Below are 20,703 nucleotides of genomic sequence, written 5' to 3'. Positions count from 1 at the left end.
AGGAGGAGGGTTTGGGGAAGAGAAGGAGGGAGTTAAGAAATGTGTGCCCTGTCTAGGCTACCCCACTTTGGTGGGACACAGCCTGGGTATATAGATAGATAGATATAGTCTTATCTTTACATTTGTAATTTTGGTTGAATGTTTTTTCAAAACACTATCTAACAATTAGCTAAAAGTAGTAGGCCTCGGTTTGAAGTTTATTTTATTACATACACCTGCTAAGTACAAGTATGGCACATGGACCATACACCATGTGGTATTCGAAGTATACTAACTGAATATTTCTTAGGCCTACAGAGGCCTTTGAATTGTTGATGTGTTACTGAAAAAAAACAAAAAAACAAAACAGTTTCACTACTTCATGTGCATCACTGAAGGAAGAGTCTCTTGATGTTGAACTCCAAATGGACTACCCCGGGTTCTTTAATTTGGAGTCAGACGGATCCTGTAGTTGAAGGTTCTAATAATGAGACTTGACACTCTGAAACTCTGGTTCGCCTCTGCAGAGGAGGAATTCAACACAGCTGTTCACAACCTCTCCTCACAGTCCGTGACAATTCTGGCTTCTTCCTTTCTGCAGGGTCTTTTTATTGAACATTCGTATCCTGTTTCACACCTTGTGATCTATTTCCGATACATTCAGCTTCTTACATGTGTCCATACAATATAAGGAGGTATTCTTTGACATTTGTTCACACCTTTGACATTTGTTTATACCGGACAAGGAGCTGTTTTTGACAAAGCACACGGGTTGGCGCGAGGGTGCTCTTAACCACAGCCTTCACTTCCTTTGATCTGCTGCTGACTGTTGTCTTTCACCTTTCACAGTAGAGACACATTCTTTGTCAAGCTTAACACATTTCTAACACAGTACGTATTTGATTATAATCTTCACAATTTCCCCTTTTGAACTCATTGAACATGGAGTAATAAACCAAAGAGCCAAATAATTTCAAGAAATATGACACGTGGATTCATCACTTTCTCTGTATGTCTGACGTAACCTGAATAACAGCAGAGTTCTGACCTGCAGACAACTTGACCTCAACTTTCACCGTCGCTGATATCAGCTGAAGAAGGATATGGACCTGAATCTAATGTCTGCAGTCATGACATCGAAGAGAACTATTAACTCTGTTTTGAACCCAGGAGATCAGCTGTTATCAGTAAAAGAAGAAATACCAACCTTTGACAATCGACAGTTATGGACCCTTTTTACTTTTCCCCTACAGCATTACTTTATTATAAATAAAAAAAGAAAAATACAAAAAAAATTTTAAAAAGTAAAACAAATGAATAATCACTTATTGAAAATTGTTAAATTGATTGACTTTTATTGATATTACTTCACTTTCTCCAAAAATTGATAAATTGATTCAAAAATCTTTCCTAATGTAGCATAATTTTGCACATGTTTTTAACTTTTGATACTTGATGAAATTTTGCTACGAAAATTCCTGAAACAGTGTTGTGTCTACTTTACTGATATAGTATTATGTTTTATTCATATGAATGGCTTTTATAAGTAACATAATCTGCATATATTTAAGATGACTGATCTGCATTTGCCATGTTGATTTCTAAAATAGTTATTTTTGACGTAATACTTAAGTAATTCATCTTTGTCATGTGCTTTATCGATATCTTATGATTTTTAATTCTGTATGATTAAAAACTGGGAACCGGATATTGATAAATCATGTAATAAAATGGTTATAGTATAACGGGGTGGGATTATATAAATTCGCTTCCTTCCACTTCCTTTCAAGCAATATTTTTATAAGTATGTCTAATTATACTAAGTTTGATTAGTTACTGTATGAATGTATAACTGATTATTATATTGCTGTTGTGTATTATTTCTACTTAATTGCTTGAAATAAACCATTTCAAATCAAAAAAAAAAATTTAAGAGTTCACAAACCACCCTTACAAACATGTATACTTGTCCCATACCCACACATCACACGTAGTACAAATAATAATAAAACCGCCAAAACCTGTAACAAACATCAAAATGATAAAAAACCAAAATCTGTAAGAAACATCAAAAGATAAAACCTCAAAACCTGTAAGGAACATCACAATAACACATAACAACATTTTTGTAAATATTTTTACAAAAATGGGCGGGGCCTGTCCACACACACACATCCAAATGTTACAAACACACCCGTTGGCTCCAAAAGTGTTCACACACAAACAAGTCTGCATGGATATACTACCACTAACATTCACACACGCCTACTTATGCATTCAGACTAACACGTGAAACATTTCATTCAGTCACGCAAACTGTGCAAAGGTGAGATAGCACCTGTGCTCGAGTGAGTGTTTATGTTCTTCTGGGGTAGATGACGGAAGGTAAAAAGAGGGAGAGAACCCAGCAGCCCCCTCACCAAGGCCCCCACCGTAGTAGCAGCGGCAGCCGGGACCCCCCAACACCCGCACAGCACAGCAGATAGAGAAAGACCCCCTGCCGGGCAACCACACCCGCCACCCCTGGCAGGGCCAGCAGGACCGCCACAGCAGCCCCCATCGCCAGACAGCAGGGGAGCGCAGGGGGTACAGAGTGCAAGCCCCAGCCCGACCCGTAGAGCAGCCTCCCCACCGCGCCCAACGGCCCTTAACGAGGGGGGGGAGCCCAATCCCAAGACAGGCGGCCCACCACCACGCAGGAGTCCTGAGCATCCCCACCCCAAGGCAATAGTCAGGGCCCCCCAAGGAAGACCCGCCCCCACGTGCCAGGCAGCCCCCCCCCAGGACACGGTTAGTCCAGGAGAGAGCAAGGCAGGGGGCGCCCCCCCCCCGCCCAGGAAGAGGGGTCCCCAACGGTGTTATAAATATGGCCCGACCAAGCTCACCCTCAGTTGGAAAATATGAAGAAGGCCAGAACCCACACCACTGGGACACGGACACCCCCCGGCTCAGATGTGATATGATCCCCGGCTTCCGGTCTTGCCAGAGAGCTCAGGGATCCCTCTCCCTGCGTGGAGAGAGGGCCACCGGGCCCAGGAAGCCAGCACCCCAGGGACAGGGCCGCCGTGAAAGAGGGGCCCGGTTCCCTCCGCCAGGGATGGGGTGGGGGACAGAAAATCAGAAGTCCCTCTTCCTTGTGTGATGAATGTGTGTTAGTAAGCGTGTGTGTGCGTGTATGGGTGTGCACTAAAGGGTGTGGTTAAAAATGGCGGAGAGGGCACTGAGAGGATATCTTCTGCTTGCAACAGTGATGTCCAATCACCCTCCCCCCCAAGGGGCCCTTAAATGTTTAAAGTGCAGTTAAAATTGGTGGGTAGGGCACTAAGGACATCTATTGCTTGCTGGCAGTGATGCCCCCTTTTTCTGCCAACAGCATATCAAGGGCGATGCGATTTTGGAACACCATGAGAGAAGTGGCTGCCAACTGCCAGTGCACCGCTTCAAACCCTCTTGAGTCCAATTGCCTAATCTTTGTACGTTATAGTGTGCATAATTTATTCTGTTTACATTCTTATTGATGGTACACCACCAATAAAATACTGATTCAAATCCCGCTGCTACCTGGTTTACCTGTTTGTACACATCTGGTACCCCCCTTGGAACTCTGACTGCATCTATAAATGTTGGATCAGTTGTTTGCCAAGAAGTGTCACGTTTGCATCTATGCATCCATTGTTGAGGTGACCGGGTGTTACCTTTTTTGATGTCCCAGTGGTCCAGGACACCTGATTGCTATCCACCTCAAGTACAACCTTTAAAGCAACACACAGTGACATTAAGGCTTGCATTTTCAAAATTAGACCAAGTAACATTAAGGCTTGCATTTTCACAATTGGATCAATCAAACAGAAGTAAAAACAGATTTATGTATATAGACAAAAACATTTTTTTTTTTTAGTTCTGGTTCCCTTTTAAAGCCTGACGAATTCCAGGATCGTCCGTCTTCTTTTGGATCTTCGGTGTTTGAGTGGGAGGGAAACTCAACCACTTATGTGCCTCTTCTTCCTCTTTAACACTGGGGAAGACTAGGGGAAGACTGGGGAAGTCAAGTTTCACCACTAGGGGGATTATTCTGCCCCCTTTTGTTAAAGTGGTGAGGCAGAGTGTGAGGGTAGGTTACCTCACACCAGTAGGTCCAAACCGGGGGATTATTCTGCCCCTTCAATGGTCTGGCCCTCCGTTGTCTCCTCTGAGTTCTTGCTGTTCTGCAGATCTCTGGAGCTTCGGTCAGAGAGCATTGTGGCTCGTCCGCCACTGCACACTGGCTCCAGTGGTACCAGGTGTCACCTTTAAGGCCTGTTCACACCGGGACGAATTTCGCCGGCGATTTTCGCCGACGTTTAACGCCTCGTGACTAAACAAAGGGCCCCAATGAGAGTGTGCACAACGACGCGAAAAAACGCCAGGCGTTAAAGCGTCAAAAAAAAAAAACGCCTCGGGTTCGTTTTTTTTTTTTGACGCGTCGCGTCGAAATCTACTCGACCAATAAGAACGGCGCTTTTGCTCACGTGTCTGGAGCTTCTGAAGTTACAGTAAAACACAACTTGGGGGCGCTCAAACACAAAACTGCCTTGCTGAGCACACATACCAGCGAAGAAGATAGACGCCAAGTAGCGTCTACACAGCCGCGAAGCAATAATGACGGACATTCTAAAACATCCCCGAACCAAGCACCAGTTGGAGCTACTGGTGCTTGAAATATTCATGTTTTCTTTGTTTGATTCTGACAAGCGTGTAAATACTTGCTCTCTTCTTCTGAGTGAAAAGCGACTTTAAGAAGCGTAAAGTTGCGCAGCGCCACCTTGTGTACAGGAGTATTTCTGTTTTACATTAAGCGCCATCTAATGTCAGGGAATGAAATTGCATGTTCACTCCACTCATCGTCAGCGAAAATCGCCTGGGTGTGAACACAAAAAACGTGGCGAAAAACGCTGGCGAATAACGCCTGGCGAATATTCGTCCCGGTGTGTACGGGCCTTTACCCTCAACTCTCACCGCATGTCCTCTCAGTAATCGGTAGGGCCCTGTTCATCAAGGTTCGGACCACTTTCGTTTGATGACTTTGATCAGGACACAGTCCGTTCTTGCCCCTGGGTCAGTTCCTGTTGTGGTCCCTTCTGGTATCTGCACCACCTGTTTAGAAAAAGCTGACACAAAACTATGAAGTGATTTGTAATAAGTTTGATGAGACATAGTCCCTGTGCATCCTTGTTGGCAGGGCAACCTTGTGTGTGGCCCTGGAAAGGGTCTCCCTGTTTGTAGTTCATGTGGAGTTAGCCCAACTCTCTGAATTACTGATCTTCTGACCGTCATTAGGGCCAGTGGTAATGCATCGATTCAATTCATTTTGGTCTGTGCAGAGATTCTAGCCAATTTGGTTTTGAGGGTCTGGTTCATGCGCTCTACCTTCCCTTGGGATTGTGGATGATACACTGTTTCCGAACGCATGTTTGAGTCCTAACATAGACTCCACCTGTTGTAAATCTTGGTTCTTAAAGTGGGTTCCATTGTCTGACCGAATTTTCACAGGGAGGGATATAGTGGTTAATTAATGTTAATTAAGCATTTAATGACCAATTTGCTGTCTTCCTTCTTTGTAGGCCATGCTTCAGGCCAACCTGTGAAAGCCTCTACAAATACCAACAGATATCTGTGACCCTGAACTGGCTCAATCATGTCGGTGTAGTCAATCACCACCTCTCTGCCTGCAGCTGCCTCAATTGGAAACTGGCCTGACTCCGGTTTGATAGTGGGTTTGGCATTAAACTTTTGCCATAACTCACAAGCGGATACCCAATGTGCAACCATCTGCTTCATGTAAGGATGCCACCAATTCTCCAGATTTTTCAACATCTGGGTTGTTCCTGCATGCCCCACTCCATGGGCTTCTTCCAGTGCTGTTTGTCTGATTCCTGGAGGGAGGATTGGCCTCCCATCAGGACTTCTCCTAAGTTCCTACTCATCCTGCTGGCCTTCTCTGGCCGTCCACACGGATCTTTCTTCTGGTGAGGCCCCCTTTTGTAGTCTCACTACTTCCTCCAATATAGGTTCTGGCTCCCACTTACTCTCTGTGCATACCATTATTTGCTTTTCCTTATAACCTGCGCACTGTTTCGCTGCTTGATCTGCTGTTTTGTTTCCCCAAGCAACCTTGGATCCGCTATCATCATGTCCTTTACATTTGACCACTGCTACTCGCTTAGGCAACAGCAAAGCCTCTGCCAACCCCTCCATTTCTTCTTTATGCTTGATTGGTTTCCGTCCGGCTGTCAAAAACCCTGTTCTGAGCCATTGTTTTAGTTCCACATGTACTGCCCCTGCTGTGTAAGCTGAATCACTGAATACATTCACCTCTTGTCCTTCACTTAATTTTAATCCTTCAATGACTGCCACTATTTCTGCTCTTTGTGTGGACTGTGGTCCAGTCAGTCTTTCTGCTTTTCTGGTTACATACTTGCCGTTCTTGTCCTCCACTACTGCATAGGCTGACCTCAGCCCTTCTGTGTCATCTCTAAAACAACATCCGTCGTTGTACAGGTCTATCACACCCTCTAGGGCTGTTGACTCTAAGTCAGGTCTGATTTCTTCCTGTTTTTCGATTCGTTCAGCACACACATGGAGTGTTCCTGTGGTCATTTGGTCTGTGACGTTGATCCCTTCGTGTGTGAATTTGATGTTAGGTGCTTCTAGGATTTTACTCAGTCTCCATTGTCTGAGTGGAGAAAGCGTAAATGCCTGAGAGTTTACATAAGCCACTACCCCGTGTGTAGATAACACCTGTAATGGACGTCCCATGACTCTGTGCAGTTTTCTGGAGTAGCTTGGCTCGTGATGTCTCTTTTCCATGTTGTCTAACAAAACAGGTACATTAGTACCACTCTACTTCCCCCTTTTTTCTGGAACAGCACGCCAGTAGCGGTGTCTGCTGTTCCAAAAAAAATCAAGAAAGAACGGGCTATTACATGTAATCTGGTGTGGCCAGCTCAGAGGCTGTAGCCAGCGCCTATTTTGGCTCAATGACAACAGTTTCAGCCTCTGTAGCCCATTGCAGGTCTGCTTTAGGGTTTCTCCTATATTGCTGTCAGACCATGTTGTGGAGTGGTTAGATCAATCCCGTGTAATTGGGATGTAATGCCTGCTGTAGCCAGTCCAACCTAAAAACGACAACATGTCTTTGACTTTTATGGGCTTTGTATGAGACAACACTGCTGATTTGTGAGCCGGGGACATACCAGTGCCCGACTGGGAAAAAACTCGTCCCAAGAAATCTACCTTTTTACGGCACACCTGCAATTTTTGTTTGCTAACCTTAAACCCTCCAGCCGCTAGATGGCTGAGAACGGAGAGCTGCCTGACCGACGCTTCCGGTTCTGCAGGGTTTTAATTGTTGCTATGAAAATAAGAAAATATAACTAAGTTCGGGTTTACGGGTGGTCACAATGGTCAACCACTGAAGTGTTCTAGGTATAGTTTTAATTTGTTAATATTTTTATGGGATGGCCTTTCTTCAAATATTTGCATTTGTAAAGGTAAAGGTTTCACAAATCAGAAATTGTGTTTAATGTATTCTTTACTATCTAAATCAAAATTTAATCCAGGTTTGAGCAGTCCAGGTCCAGCGTTTTTTCAATAGGACCAGGTCTGAGGTGGACTCAGTGCATAAAATGTGATAGAAATCATCCTATTTCACATTTTCACAAATCAGAAACTGTGTTTAATGCATTCTTTTGAATCAAATGCATAATTTAATCCAGGTTTAAGCAGTTCAGGTCCTGTTCAAAAACCACAGTTTTAGCTGATTTTAGTGCAAAAAATGCAGTGGAATGTTCCTTTAGTGCCCTCGCAAAGCGCAAAAGCTGTGAGTTGGAAGCCAACTTCAGCGTCGTTCCACCATATAGCCATCAGGCTAAAGACATTAGCTTAAAGCTTCTCCCACATGTGTGTGCAGTTAGTAGTAGCTACAAGCTCTGAAACACATTTTTTTGACTGACGGCCAGCAGAGACTTGGCCACTCGGCAAAAGAGAGGCGGAAGACACAAATTTGCCCGTGAATCATTCGCGTTCGCCGTGAATGCAGCTTGATTGGTGGTCTTTCTGTACACTAAACTGGGTGTGTCTGCGCGTTAGCCGAAGCTAACAATAACCACAATAAAACCTAGGGCTACCTCTGGCCAAACCAAATAGCATAAAAATTACACATAGTAACATTTAACACCAACGTTAACTTCACTTACTTCACTTTCTCGTTCAGTTTCCGATTCATACTCCTGTATTCCTCCTTCTTTTCCCAGCGGTGTGGCTTTTAAAAGCCAATCCACTTTCCCTTTTCCACTACTCTCTGGTCTAAAGTTTGTCATTTCATTTCCACCCACATTGACCCAGACTTTCGTCTGTACTTAAAACATGTTATGTTTGGCCTCACTCACTGTCCATCTCATAAAAAGAATAATTCTACATCATTAACTTTTTATTGTTTTATGCAAATGGCACATTCATAAATCCAAAGTTACGAATCATACCCCTCATTTTTATCTCTTTATCAATGAGTTCAAACAATAGATAATCGCAATAAGAAAATCTGACAATAAGAAAGCCATTAAAACATTTGATATGTGCATCAGTTTGTATTTGGGTATAATGTAATAATACCCCCCTGGCTTGTTCCTTTCTTGTTGCTGTTTTGCATGTTCTGTATTGAATGATACATTAAATAAACTTTGAGAGAAAAAAAGCCAATCCACTTCTAGGGTACGTTCAGCAAACTAACCCCAGATCTGTTGTGGCGTTCGTAGATGCATCGCTTTTTTTACGTTTGTATTTTTTTCTTTTTTTTGCATCGCTTTTTTTGCTGTCATTATTATTTGCAGCATTTATATTTCATTTGTATTTCCTCTTTTTTATTTGATTTTAATTTTGTTTGCAATTGCTTTTTTTTGCTCCTCTTTTTTTAAATTTGCATTTCCTCTTTTTTATTTGCAGATGCTTTTTTTGCCCCTCCATTTTTAAATTTGCATTTCCAAATTTTTAAATTTGCGTTTCCTCTTTTTTATTTGCAGTTGCTTTTTTTTGCTCCTCTTTTTTTTCTTTTTTTTTGCTGCAATGGCGGTTCTGGGCCACCGTACATAAGAGCTATTTAAGTACATTCTTCACTGTCAACAACTAATTAGGAGTCACAAAATCTGACTGATTGCCATTTATGTCAGTGGGACTATGATATATAAACTATTGTTCTTTGTTTTGTTTTTTGCATTAATATAACACAACCATAAGGAGAATTTTATTTCCTCAACACAAAATGATTTTAACAGGGGTTCACATGATGTTCTTCAAAAAAGAAAAGACTCCCTGTCCCACAGAGAATCACTTCAATGTAGCCAAAGTTAGGTGGTGTGATGTCAGCAGTGATTAAAAGAAAAGAAAAAAAAACTTTTTAATATTTGTTTTTGGTACATCTCGATCAGATACTTGTAAATCTAACAATGTCAAATTAAATTTAAAACTGATTTAGTGACCTTACTGTAGGTGGCACACTTAAAATCCTTTGTTTTATTCAATAATAGACAGTCTGCCTTATAATCTGGTGCGACCTAAATAGGAAGTCTGGGTGTGCTCACTGAACTTGATTTTGTGTGGTATACGGCGCTCAAAAATCTTTTGAAATGTACAATTTGGGTCAACTGCACTACTTGATGGATTGTTGGAGCATTGTGGGTATTGTAGTCAGGAGCCTGGTGAAGTGATGTGCGCTTGCTTCAACTGTCAACAGAATAAGCTTTGACTTATCTGACTGATCTGTTTTGCTTGATGCACTTTACAGTCCAAAAATACGTTAACTTTTAAATAAAAAAACATTGCAGTATTCTTCAACCAGAGAGCCTCACAGGAAGAGTCAAAGAGCCGTGAGGCTCCAGAGCCAAGGTTGCAGATGGCTGGTCTAGAATTAGTTTTTCTAGTGTCGCACAGAATAGACTGAAGGTAGAATAAACATAAAGACTTTTGGTGAACATTTCTCCTTTATGCGTTTAAAATAGATTTAATGTTTAGTAATATTTGCGTGATGCTCTATACTTTTTGCTTATAGATTTCCTTCAGATAAATTAACATCTAATAAATGAATCCAAGTAAAACCAATCAAATTTGGAAGAAACAACATGAGCAGTTCCTCTTCATTAAAATGATAAACATCGTCTTTCTTATATAAATAATGAAATAGTTGCCAGGAAAACAGGTAAATGAGGCAGCTGGGAAATCATGTGTGTAAAACTTAATTTACAGAACATCATACACGTGGTTGATTTAGAGGAAAATCCAGAAGTTGTTCTTATGTGCTCTTGTCTCTACCCATTTTTGCCACCTCCCCGTGCCCCCCAGGCTGGCACTGACTCCTAGATAACCTGCTCAGTAAGCCCCGCCTGCTAATTTTAGAGAAGACGCTATTTTAAATGAAATATTTCCTGGACTCTCATTCACCTTTTAACTCTCAGAGCATAGCAAAAGTTCTGGTTGCTGTGATTTGAAATTTAAAATCCTCTCATCCTTTTGGCAATCTGACGTGGGTTTTCTTGGAGTTTTTAGGATTTTTTTTTTCAGTTTTTTTTTTCAGTATTGCATTTTTCTGAGTAAGAAAATATTGTTCCTGGAAGTTCCTGGAACCATGCTTTTAGCTTGAAAGGTCACACCCCTCACTTGTCTCCACATCTCCACATCTTTTTTTAACCCTAGACCACTTTCATTATAAAAAGTTAAACCATCATTTTTACCTGATTTAATTTAACCAACAAGAGGTTCTTGTCATAAAAAATAGATCAAAACATGACAACACATGATAAATTAGAGTGGTTTCCTTTTATTCTCAACAATGGTGTGTAAGAAAAAGAAAAAGAAAAACATAGGAAGTTCCTAAATAACAGGCTGAAAATCAACTGAAGAATTAGAAATCTGAGAACAAAAATTTCCTAAAAAAATGATCAAATGATACTTGAAACTTGGTCTTTGGTCCACCCATTCCTGGGACATGTGAGATGTCCCTGGTTAAGCACAGACTCCTTGACATACAACATGCACGGGTGGCCGTGGTGCAGCGGTAGGCCGGTAGACCCGCGATCGTAATATTGCAGGCTCAAACCCCACCTGGCACGCCCATGAGTCGATGTGTCCTTGGGCAAGACACTGAACCCCGCCTTGCCTCTGGTGGTAGGCGGGCGCCCTTGTTTGCCAGCGAGCTGCCACCAGTGTGTGAATGTGTGTGTGACTGGGTGAATGGGTCTGTGACTGTAAAGCGCTTTGGGCCTTGTAGGTAGAAAAGCGCTATATGCACACCATTTACCATTTAAAATTCATGTAAATAGTTTTGCTCTTGGCGATAGTGGGTTGAGCTGTCCTTCTACTTGCTGTGTTCTTTTGAGTTAGTTAACCCCTTAAAATCTGAATTTATTTCGAAATATGACAAAAAATCACTTATGTTTTGTCTTTTAGACGCTAAATTAAAGTAATTTTGGAACAGAGGTGGTTTGATGCACATTTGCATCAATAGGTGTCAATGGGTCAACTTTGCAGCTATCTATTACCTATCTTGATATCTATGTTTTAATCTTACACAATATTTTGTAATTTCCTTTTTATATCGTGTTTAAAGTAACTATTTTGTGTGGTGAGAGCCAACCAATCAGCCTGCATTCTTTGAACCCTTATAATAACATTAAATGCAAAGGAACTAATGACATTTGTTACATTGGGATACTTTCATTTCTTCACATAGAACATAAATATCTCTAAATAAATGTGATCAAAATTACTTTAAATTTAATATTTGAAGACCAGAAATACAATAAATGTAGTATTTAAAAAAAAAAAGCTTTAGTCAACATTAAATCTGGGTTCACATGAAATGTTACATATTTTTCACTATTACTGTAAAGTTCTAAAGTTAAATCATGTGAAGAGGGAAATAACAAAGTTAATTTATTCTAAACTACAAGCCAATGTGGTTTTGATTGGAAAAAGAAATATATTTTTACTTCTGGTTTGGCCCTTGAGGTTTTAAAGATCATGTACACAGGACTACAACAGCTTATAACCTAATGTAGCCAATCACGATCAAAAAATCGTACACACAGTTTTTAGAAAGTGCTGGAGGCCACATATTATTGATTTTATAACAGGGGCCTGCGGGCCAGTGGAAATTTGAATGAAGGTGTAAATTGGCCCATGGGCCGGACTTTGGACATGCTTGATATGTGCACTTTGTCAGCCAGCGTGGGACTATTTTATGCTGTCCTGAGGAATGAAGCCTGCTGTAACTTGCCGGATGCAGCAGCACATACTCACATACATACACTCATAAATTACATTTTCTTACTTCTTTTATGACCAGTGCCTCCTCCTCCTGTCAGACCAGCCTTTTGTGGCAGTTAAGAGGTCCTGATTTCAGCTGCTTCAGCCTCATAAGATCCTTTTTTTTCTTTTCTTCATGCACTTTACTACCTGTAAAATTCATGTGCTGATCTTCTCTGAGGAACATTTTCTAAAGGTCCTTTAGGATCATGGCTTTTTCACCATAGATTGTGAATTTAATGTTTTTAAATGCACAGTTTAGCTGAGCTCAAACTCTCTAAATTAGGTGTTTTTTTCTAAACTTCTATATATTTATGAGAATCCTCTTAGCTTGGCTTTTGGGTTTTTTTGGTGGATCAGATATCTTCTAAACATTTGTGTAAATCATTGGTTGGTTCACATTTTATGTATTCTGCCACAGCTCTGGCTTACTATTTTGTTTCGTGACTCTGATATTGCTCAGATATTCTTGATCTTTGTTTTGCACAAGACTCATTCCTGCAAGTTTTATTGCCAAAATATTTTAAGCTGTAAAGTCAGGCAAAAACCTTCTTACTTGGGAAGACTTTCAACAGAGGAGAGTGATGTGTGACTGCACTGTTTGATTTCCATAAACTGCAAAGGGGTTATGAATGCTTCTGTATTATGTCCCTAAGCACAGGAAGCACTAAAATGGTTTTCATAAAAGAAGAAAATTGTGACCCATATCTGCTTACATCTCAACACAATTGTTTGTAGTTTACCTGCTGATCATGTGAAAAGCAGGTGCACAAAATGACTAAAGCCAAACCTGTTCCTTTTTCTGAGACCCACACTTTGATGACAATAATTTTGATTGAAAAAATATTAACGTGCTGTTTTAATGTCTATCAAGACTCTCATTCATCCAGGTTGGTTGTAGTAGGTTTAGGGGATGTCATCTGGACTTGGTTTTTATATATATATATATATATATATACCAGCTCTTAGACCAGCTAATTCAGAATTAACAAAGCCTCTTGGATAAGAGGCGAAACGTCTTCTAACTTCAAAAACCAAGTCCAGATGACATCCCCTAAACCTACTACAGTGCTGTTTTAATGAGTTTTGAAACCGTTTCTTGTCATCTTTTGGTGAGTGCCTGTTTGACCATTCAAGTGGTTTAAAGGCAGCAGTTCTTGTAACTGCAATCATGGAAGTTTATATCTCTGAACTGCATGCAAAGATGGGGCTTATGTTCTCCTGCACATCCAGGAAGTGTTGACCCTTTTATGAAGTTGTCTTTGTTGATGGGACTGTTCTTCCACACTCATGTTCAGAAGGTGGAGAAAAACTCCAACACAGGGTGAAGAAAAAGAAAAAAATAAATAAATTAAATATTATATCAACAACCATGAAAATAAACATTAGAGTGTAAGTTTTACTCTGCATAGTGGATGTTTTTTAAATTTGTTATTTATTACGGTTGTCCTAATTGACTTTTAGCCGTTGGTGTCTCCATGATTTGAGTGGTGTTGCCAAGATACTGTTGCCATTTTGCGGTTTAATGTAAATTCTATTTTTGGACCCATTTGTTACTTTTCATTATTGATTTTTTCATTTGTACAATCAACAAATTGCCTGGATTTCCATCTCTGCCACTTATTAGTGATTTTGTCACTTGAAGTTCTGTCTCGGTTCTATCAGTCTTTGCCATTATTGGTCCAACTGTAGTCCTGAGTTACATGAACTACATTAGGGCATGGTAATTTTTACTAGTTTTCTTTCCATTTTAGCTTTTAAGCACTAATGCATTAGACTGACAGGAACTGCACCAAGGCAGAGTCAATGTGAGTAAATGGGAAAGACTTGAGTTGGACAGTCAGCAGATATTTTAGGTAGAGTGTTGGAAAGAGGTGGAGAGGCCTGTGCAAGCAGCTTGGAACGGTTGGAGGAAGGTTTCAGGTGTGACGTGTAATGACAGTGTTAGCAAGAATGAAAGTGAAAGACTGTGGTGAGAGCAACGATGTTGTTCTGGAGACTCTGAGAAAGAAACAGGAGGCGGAGCTGGAGGTAGCAGAGCTGAAGATGTTGATGCTCTCTTTGGGGACTGACAGACATGGAAAGGATCAGGAATAAAAACATCCTATGAACAGCTCATGTTAGATGTTTTGGAGATAAATTCAAGGTTTGGATACATTCAGAGGAGGGACAGTGATTATGTGAGAGAGGTTGGAGCTACCAGGAAAGAGACCTAGCTGAAGATCAAAGAGGAGGTTCATGGATGTAGTGACGGACATGAGAGCAGTTAATGAGAGTCAAGAGGATGCAGAGGATAGAGCTGGATGGAGGCGGATGATTGGCTGAGGCAAGCCTTGAAAGGAGCAGTCAAAGGACAAAGAAGAGTCAGACACAGACAGAAAGAGAAAATGGAAGACTGAAAAAACATTTCTAACAGTTTTTAGGACTTCAACTTTAAACAAAACAAAAAAGTCCATATTTTCCTTCTGCCTTTAGGCATGTTTTACAGCTTTACAAGAAAAATAAAGGATACCCCAACAAGACAAGGCATTCAGTCTCTGAAGCATGTTTTTGATAAGTTTTTGGATCAAAAAGTGAAAATATATTTTTGACAATTTTGGCCTAAAGTGCCTTTGTGTAGTTTGTTTATCCCCAGAAGTTATTCCATTACAGATGCGTGATATGTTGTCTGGTTAATCCAGTGGCTGAAAACTTTAATATAGAGATGCAATCAATCTGTGTGTGGCTGCTCCAAAATTTGTTGACATAGAAATATGAAATATGACAGATAGACATTGCTTTGATCATGGTATATTCTCCATATACTCTGTGATTAACTCTTTTGTTATAAAATAAGTTATGTTTTAGGTAGATTAACAGGCTCACTCGTCTAACCCAATTTGTCCAACCCAATGTTTGACAATTTTGATCGTGAACATTTTTGCTTTAGAAATTTAGAATTGTTCTTGTAGGTGGCCTGTGTGCAAAATATAAAGAGGAAAAAATAATTGAATGAATAATTCATGAGTAAATTGATATATGAAACTGCCGTCTATCAGTTTTGCCCCATAATACTGCGTGATAGGTGTGTCTTTATGGCAGCTCAGTTGTGTCAGTTTAAACATCATCCATAAGGATGGATCATTCTCATCCTCATGGGCTCTGTCGCATAGCATTAAAGTATAGCAGAACCAAAAGGAGCATAACAATGGAACCCTAAGTGATCAAAGCGTGCGATGCATAAAAACTGATCCATTTGGCCTCGCAAGCAGGACTGAGAGACAAAATTAGAGTTTCATTGTGCAGCCATAAGTTTCATTCATCTACAAGTGGCTGAAAGAGAATCTCAGTCAATCTTCTGTCTCACCCTTGTGAAAACTATTGTGGCTGGTCAAGGACGTGATTAGTGCAGGACCAAAGGGGGGGTTGTGATGCTGAACAAGAGAAAAGTGTGTAGTATGACACAGAGCATCTGTCACTGCAGCAGAGAAACAGTCTGTAAAAAAAACTCCATCTGTGTTTATCTTTTCATTCTTTTTAAGAGGGAACTGTTAAATGACACATTCTGAAAACCTGTGTGAATGATGTTCACTAAACTGTTAGTTGATGCCCTCGGCTAATTTGACCTGCAGCACTGATACGGGGCAGGTAAAAATACTTGATCTTTGTGGATCAGTCTTTGGTTTCTGAAAGGAAAACTGGTCCTGAAAAACGGTTAAGCTGGAAACTGACGTTGCAACGAGGCGACAAGAACACACATGCTTAGCTTCACACCACTTCACTATTCAGCTAATGAGCCAGCCATGTTTGTATGTCTCTTTTTACATTTGTCCATTACAGGTACAGGGCCATAGTGAAACCCTTGGACATCCAAACCTCTGTCACCACGACCAGCATCATCCTGCGGGCGGCCTCCATTTGGGTCTTCTCTTTGATTCTGGCCATTCCTGAGGCTGTGTATTCTGACCTCCACACCTTTAACATCCCCTCCACGAATGAGAGCTTTGTCACCTGTGCTCCCTATCCCCATGCTGGAAAACTGCACCCTCAAATACACTCCATGGCCTCCTTTCTCATTTTCTATGTCATCCCCCTGCTGGTAATATCCATGTACTACACTGTCATTGCACAAAGCCTTATAAGGAGCGCTTCAACTCTCCCTGTGGAGGGAAATGTGCACATGAGACGTCAGGTTAGTACGTAGCCCGTGTCCTGACATTAAGATATAAAAATATATCTTTTTCCCACAGATTAATATCTTGTTCCCACAGGTTATTATGTCGTTCGCACGAAATACTATTCCGTTCCCACAAGATACTATTGCGTTCCCTCAAAATACTATTCCGTTCCCTCGAAATGATTAATTTGTGCGAACGTAATAATTATGTCGTTCGAACGCAATAATTAATCCGTTCGAACTCAATTATTCACATCATAAGTCATAAACGCGGATATGCTCTCTGTACGCCGGCAAAACTAAGCCGCTTTCAGCGGTAACTTCCGTGTCTCTGTGACCCATATTCGTTCAAAAAAGGATCATTGGCCAATCACCGTGTCCCTGTGACCAAGGTCTAACAACAAGACCAATGATTGGCAGCAAAGCATGCTGGGAAACGTGACGTACTGCTATTGTTGTTATGCTACGAGCTAAAGGTAAGTGCTTCAGGCGAAGCAGCCACCTTAATATGATATTTTTCAGATTTTCATCGAGAAAATAACAGATCGACCATTCTTGCTTTTATTTTTACCCCTATTGAATGCTCACAGAGACACAGAAGTAGCGGCAGGAAGCGGCTTTTGCAGCAAGATGACTGAGGGCGTACCCCAGATCATCATCATCATGCGAATGAACGTGAATACGATGGATGCTTTTGTGCTTTTTGAAATGAATAAATCTGTTCTCTAAACATCCTCCGTGTCTTCAATGCAATGTAATGAGACACACACAGACAGAAATGTGAAGGTATCTGCTGTAAATCTATGACGTAAATTAATAACAGGATAAATGATTGGCTAGTCAGTTAGCATGTATCCTTATAGCCTTCGAATGTAAAGTGACTGACTGCTAAAGTTAATAAAAGACAAGTGTAGCAACTGTGTCACACAAAAACAAAAAAAAAGAAAGAACTAAATGGGCTAATGACCAGAAGACTGAAATTCGACTCTCGGAGGGAATGGCAGGAAACTGAAGTTGTTGTTTGGTGTGGGGCAATTTATTTACAGTGATAGACATTAATGCAGAGAAACAATGAATGGCCATTCAGATATATACACAAAAGTACTTCAAAATGTTTCACATTTACAAAGGCATGACTGTTGTAGCATGTCCTCGAGTCCAGCAACTTTTAGTTGCACCATAGAAACAAAAACACAAAGAAAAACCAACCCGCCCACAGTTCAGAGGAAGGTAAGTGCACTGGGAAGCGTGAATTCAGTTTCTATGAATATAGTTCATTAAAGCGATGGTGTGGGCATAAGCTGGGTCATAGGTCTTTGTTTTCAACTGGGCTACTAGGAGCCCCCTACCGGCTTGGCGGGAGGATGCGGCTCTTTTGATGGTTCAGGTTCCAGGGTCTAGCTCGCCATCATGGACCTGGCCTGGGTAACGGGACCAGAGTCTCAATTAAATCTGTTGTCTTCACATCAACAAGCAGGAAAACATTCCCTTGCCAGTTAACACAATCCAGTGTGCACACAATTCATAAAAAAATATAGTACTAATTGCACCACATTCAATTCCAAACATTAAATTAGCAATAGCAAATACATCACTAATTCAACACATTCTTTACATATGGGTAGTTGCCCCTTTTCAGGTTTAGGTGAAACAGGCAAAAAGCTTGATGAAAAGCCATGCTTATAGCTTCCATGTTAATGAGTGACAGTGGCTAAGCTACATTAGCATAACAAACTTTTGACTCACCAAATTCCACCAAAAATCACTTGCAATGTTCTTTGTTTTGAACCGGATAGAGGGCCCCTGTGACATACCATGCATCAAAATAAACATCCAGTGAAAATAGAGCAGTAAAGTAGGAAACTAACTTAAATCATACCTGTGCCTTGTCTCATCTGGCCTCCCACTGCATCTAACACCGCTGACTTCCTGTACCCTTATATGCGTTCGTGATTGGCTGCACCGTGTCACGTGATGCTGTGACGTCACGGAATAAACGCTCATGATTGGCCGACCGCCCCATGTGACCAAATGACGTCACCGCCGCAGGAAATACAGAGTGACTAGAAAGGAGAAAAATACAGGGGCAAGGCAGGCAAAACAAAGCCAGTAGACATCACCTGGGTTACACAAGTCCTGAATATTATTGTTCCTATTCGACCCTAAACTACAATATCAGCTGTCTGTCAATCGACCAGCCAGTTGCCCAAATGCCGGCATACATCAAAGAGCTCTGTGGCGGAGCTAGTAGTAGCCTAACAGGAGCTATCGTATGACAAAGCAGCCTAGTAGTTGTCATAAATCTTTTGATATTTTTCTTATATTCATTGAGACGGTAATAAAGTGATCATTTTTGTTTTTCATGTTCCTTTTTTGAACGAATATGGGTCACAGAGACACGGAAGTTACCGCTGAAAGCGGCTTTTGCCGGCGTACAGAGAGCATATCCGCGTGAATGACTTATGACGTGAATAATTATTGCGTTCGAATGGATTAATTATTTCGAGGGAACGGAATAGTATTTTGAGGGAACGCAATAGTATCTTGTGGGAACGGAATAGTATTTCGTGCGAACTAGATAATAATCTGTGGGAACAAGATATTAATCTGTGGGAACAATATATATTTTTATATCTTAATGTCAGGACACGGGCTCAGTAGGTTAGTACAAAATTTACATCAGGCAGTCCTTTTTGAGCCATGCAAACTACATGAATGATTGTAGGTGACAATTCTAACACATCTAACAGGTGATACACTGGCCCCTTTTTACATTTATCACAATCATTTTGAGCTTAATGTAAGAGGAAATGTCTGAATGCAACTGAAATGTGCAACTTCAGTTGCTATAAAAAATACTCATCTCACATCAAAATATGTGAGTATGGCTGTGCCACATGTGCACTGCCAATCTCATCTGATGTCATCAAGTATGCAGGGTTGGGCTGTGAGTCACAACCACATCAAGCACTTCACCGTGTTTTCATTTCTCAGTTCTGGGGCTGGAAAAATTGAGTTAAGATCATTGACTTTACTAGAGAAATGGACTGAGTAACCCATCCCCCTGCATGCTCAAAACAGGAAGTACCGTTGGTTCCAAAGAAGCCAAAATCCTATAAATATCATTAATCAACACTCAGTTATTATTCAGTCATTTATCTTTCAGAACAACTATTCTTACTTTAATTTTTTTTACATATTCTTTTACATGTTTCTTGCTAACCCTGATTTTTTTAAATAGTTTTCTAAATTGCAAGATTTTTTAAGCTATAAACTGACCGATCAGATTCCTCAATAAAGCGTGTGGTGCTCGCTGGCCCCCACCTCTTGTGATCAGAATGTTTGACAGATTCACCAAAGTCGGCTTTCAGTGGAGCTTTAGACAAACTTACTCTGGATTGGTGAGAGTTGTTGCCATAGAAACGTTGACTTAGACCAATCACTATTTACTGGTTCCAACACGGTGGTGTCCGTATTGCAAAAAAAAGACGACTGAATTGGCTTCATTTTGCTGGAAGTAAACCATTTTCTTTGGGTGACATCACCCTCTCTCGGTCCAATTCTCATAAACAGTGATTGAGAAAAAATAAAATCTTTGTGTGCAACCCTTCTTGGTGGTCGTCGGCACATTAAGTCATTTCAACCTTTGCATGGTCTTAGTGTCAACAATCTTCTTCATAACCTTTGTAAACTCAGATTTGTGGAAATATGTGCAGATATTCCTTGAAAAGATGTCAGTTCAATGTGGCCTAGTTTTGATGTTACAAACAATTGTTCAGCCCAAGCTTGTCACTTACCTTCTTTCCAATATATCTTCAAACCTGAACCTTTGGTTTTTTTAACATGCAGAATCCATTTATTACTTTTTCTATGAGTATTTTTACAACTACAGCTTTTTCCGTGTATATCACAAAAGAGTGGAGTGGAAACTAACACCAAAGCTATTTGCTTTTATTTTTAATGGAGAAAACACATTCAGTGCTTGTTTCTTCTTTGTTCTCATTTGAAGATGTTCTTTTCTCACCCACAGATTGAATCAAGGAAGTGTCTGGCTAAGACAGTCCTGGTGTTTGTTGTGTCATGGTGTCGAGGACGTAACAGACCCAGTTGCTGAAACCCGGAAGCCAACTCAGACTCAGGAAGCTTGGTTGTAGTTTTAATAATAATAAATGTCCAAGGAATGAAGCACAGAGGTTGGAAGCAGGTGAGTATTGTATGTAGCTTCGGTGGGAAAT

General features: G+C 40.7%; 1 long non-coding RNA gene across 2 annotated transcripts; it reads right to left on the bottom strand.

The window, feature by feature from the left end:
• Window positions 1–488: 488 nt before the first annotated feature.
• On the bottom strand, window positions 489–19,611 carry LOC105357763 (uncharacterized). Of its 2 annotated transcripts, XR_013654826.1 has the most exons (3): window positions 18,215–19,594; window positions 4,956–17,889; window positions 489–4,266 (listed from the first exon to the last, which is right to left on the bottom strand). It is a non-coding gene; the product is annotated as an uncharacterized LOC105357763 (long non-coding RNA). The 2 variants fall into 2 exon arrangements; XR_013654825.1 differs by having other exon boundaries at window positions 489–17,889; window positions 18,215–19,611.
• Window positions 19,612–20,703: the final 1,092 nt, after the last annotated feature.

This window comes from Oryzias latipes, chromosome 3 (assembly GCF_053564925.1).
Source record: "Oryzias latipes strain Hd-rR chromosome 3, Olatipes_Hd-rR_3.1".
Taxonomy (NCBI): domain Eukaryota; kingdom Metazoa; phylum Chordata; class Actinopteri; order Beloniformes; family Adrianichthyidae; genus Oryzias; species Oryzias latipes.
This window is presented reverse-complemented; position numbering and strand designations above follow the sequence as displayed.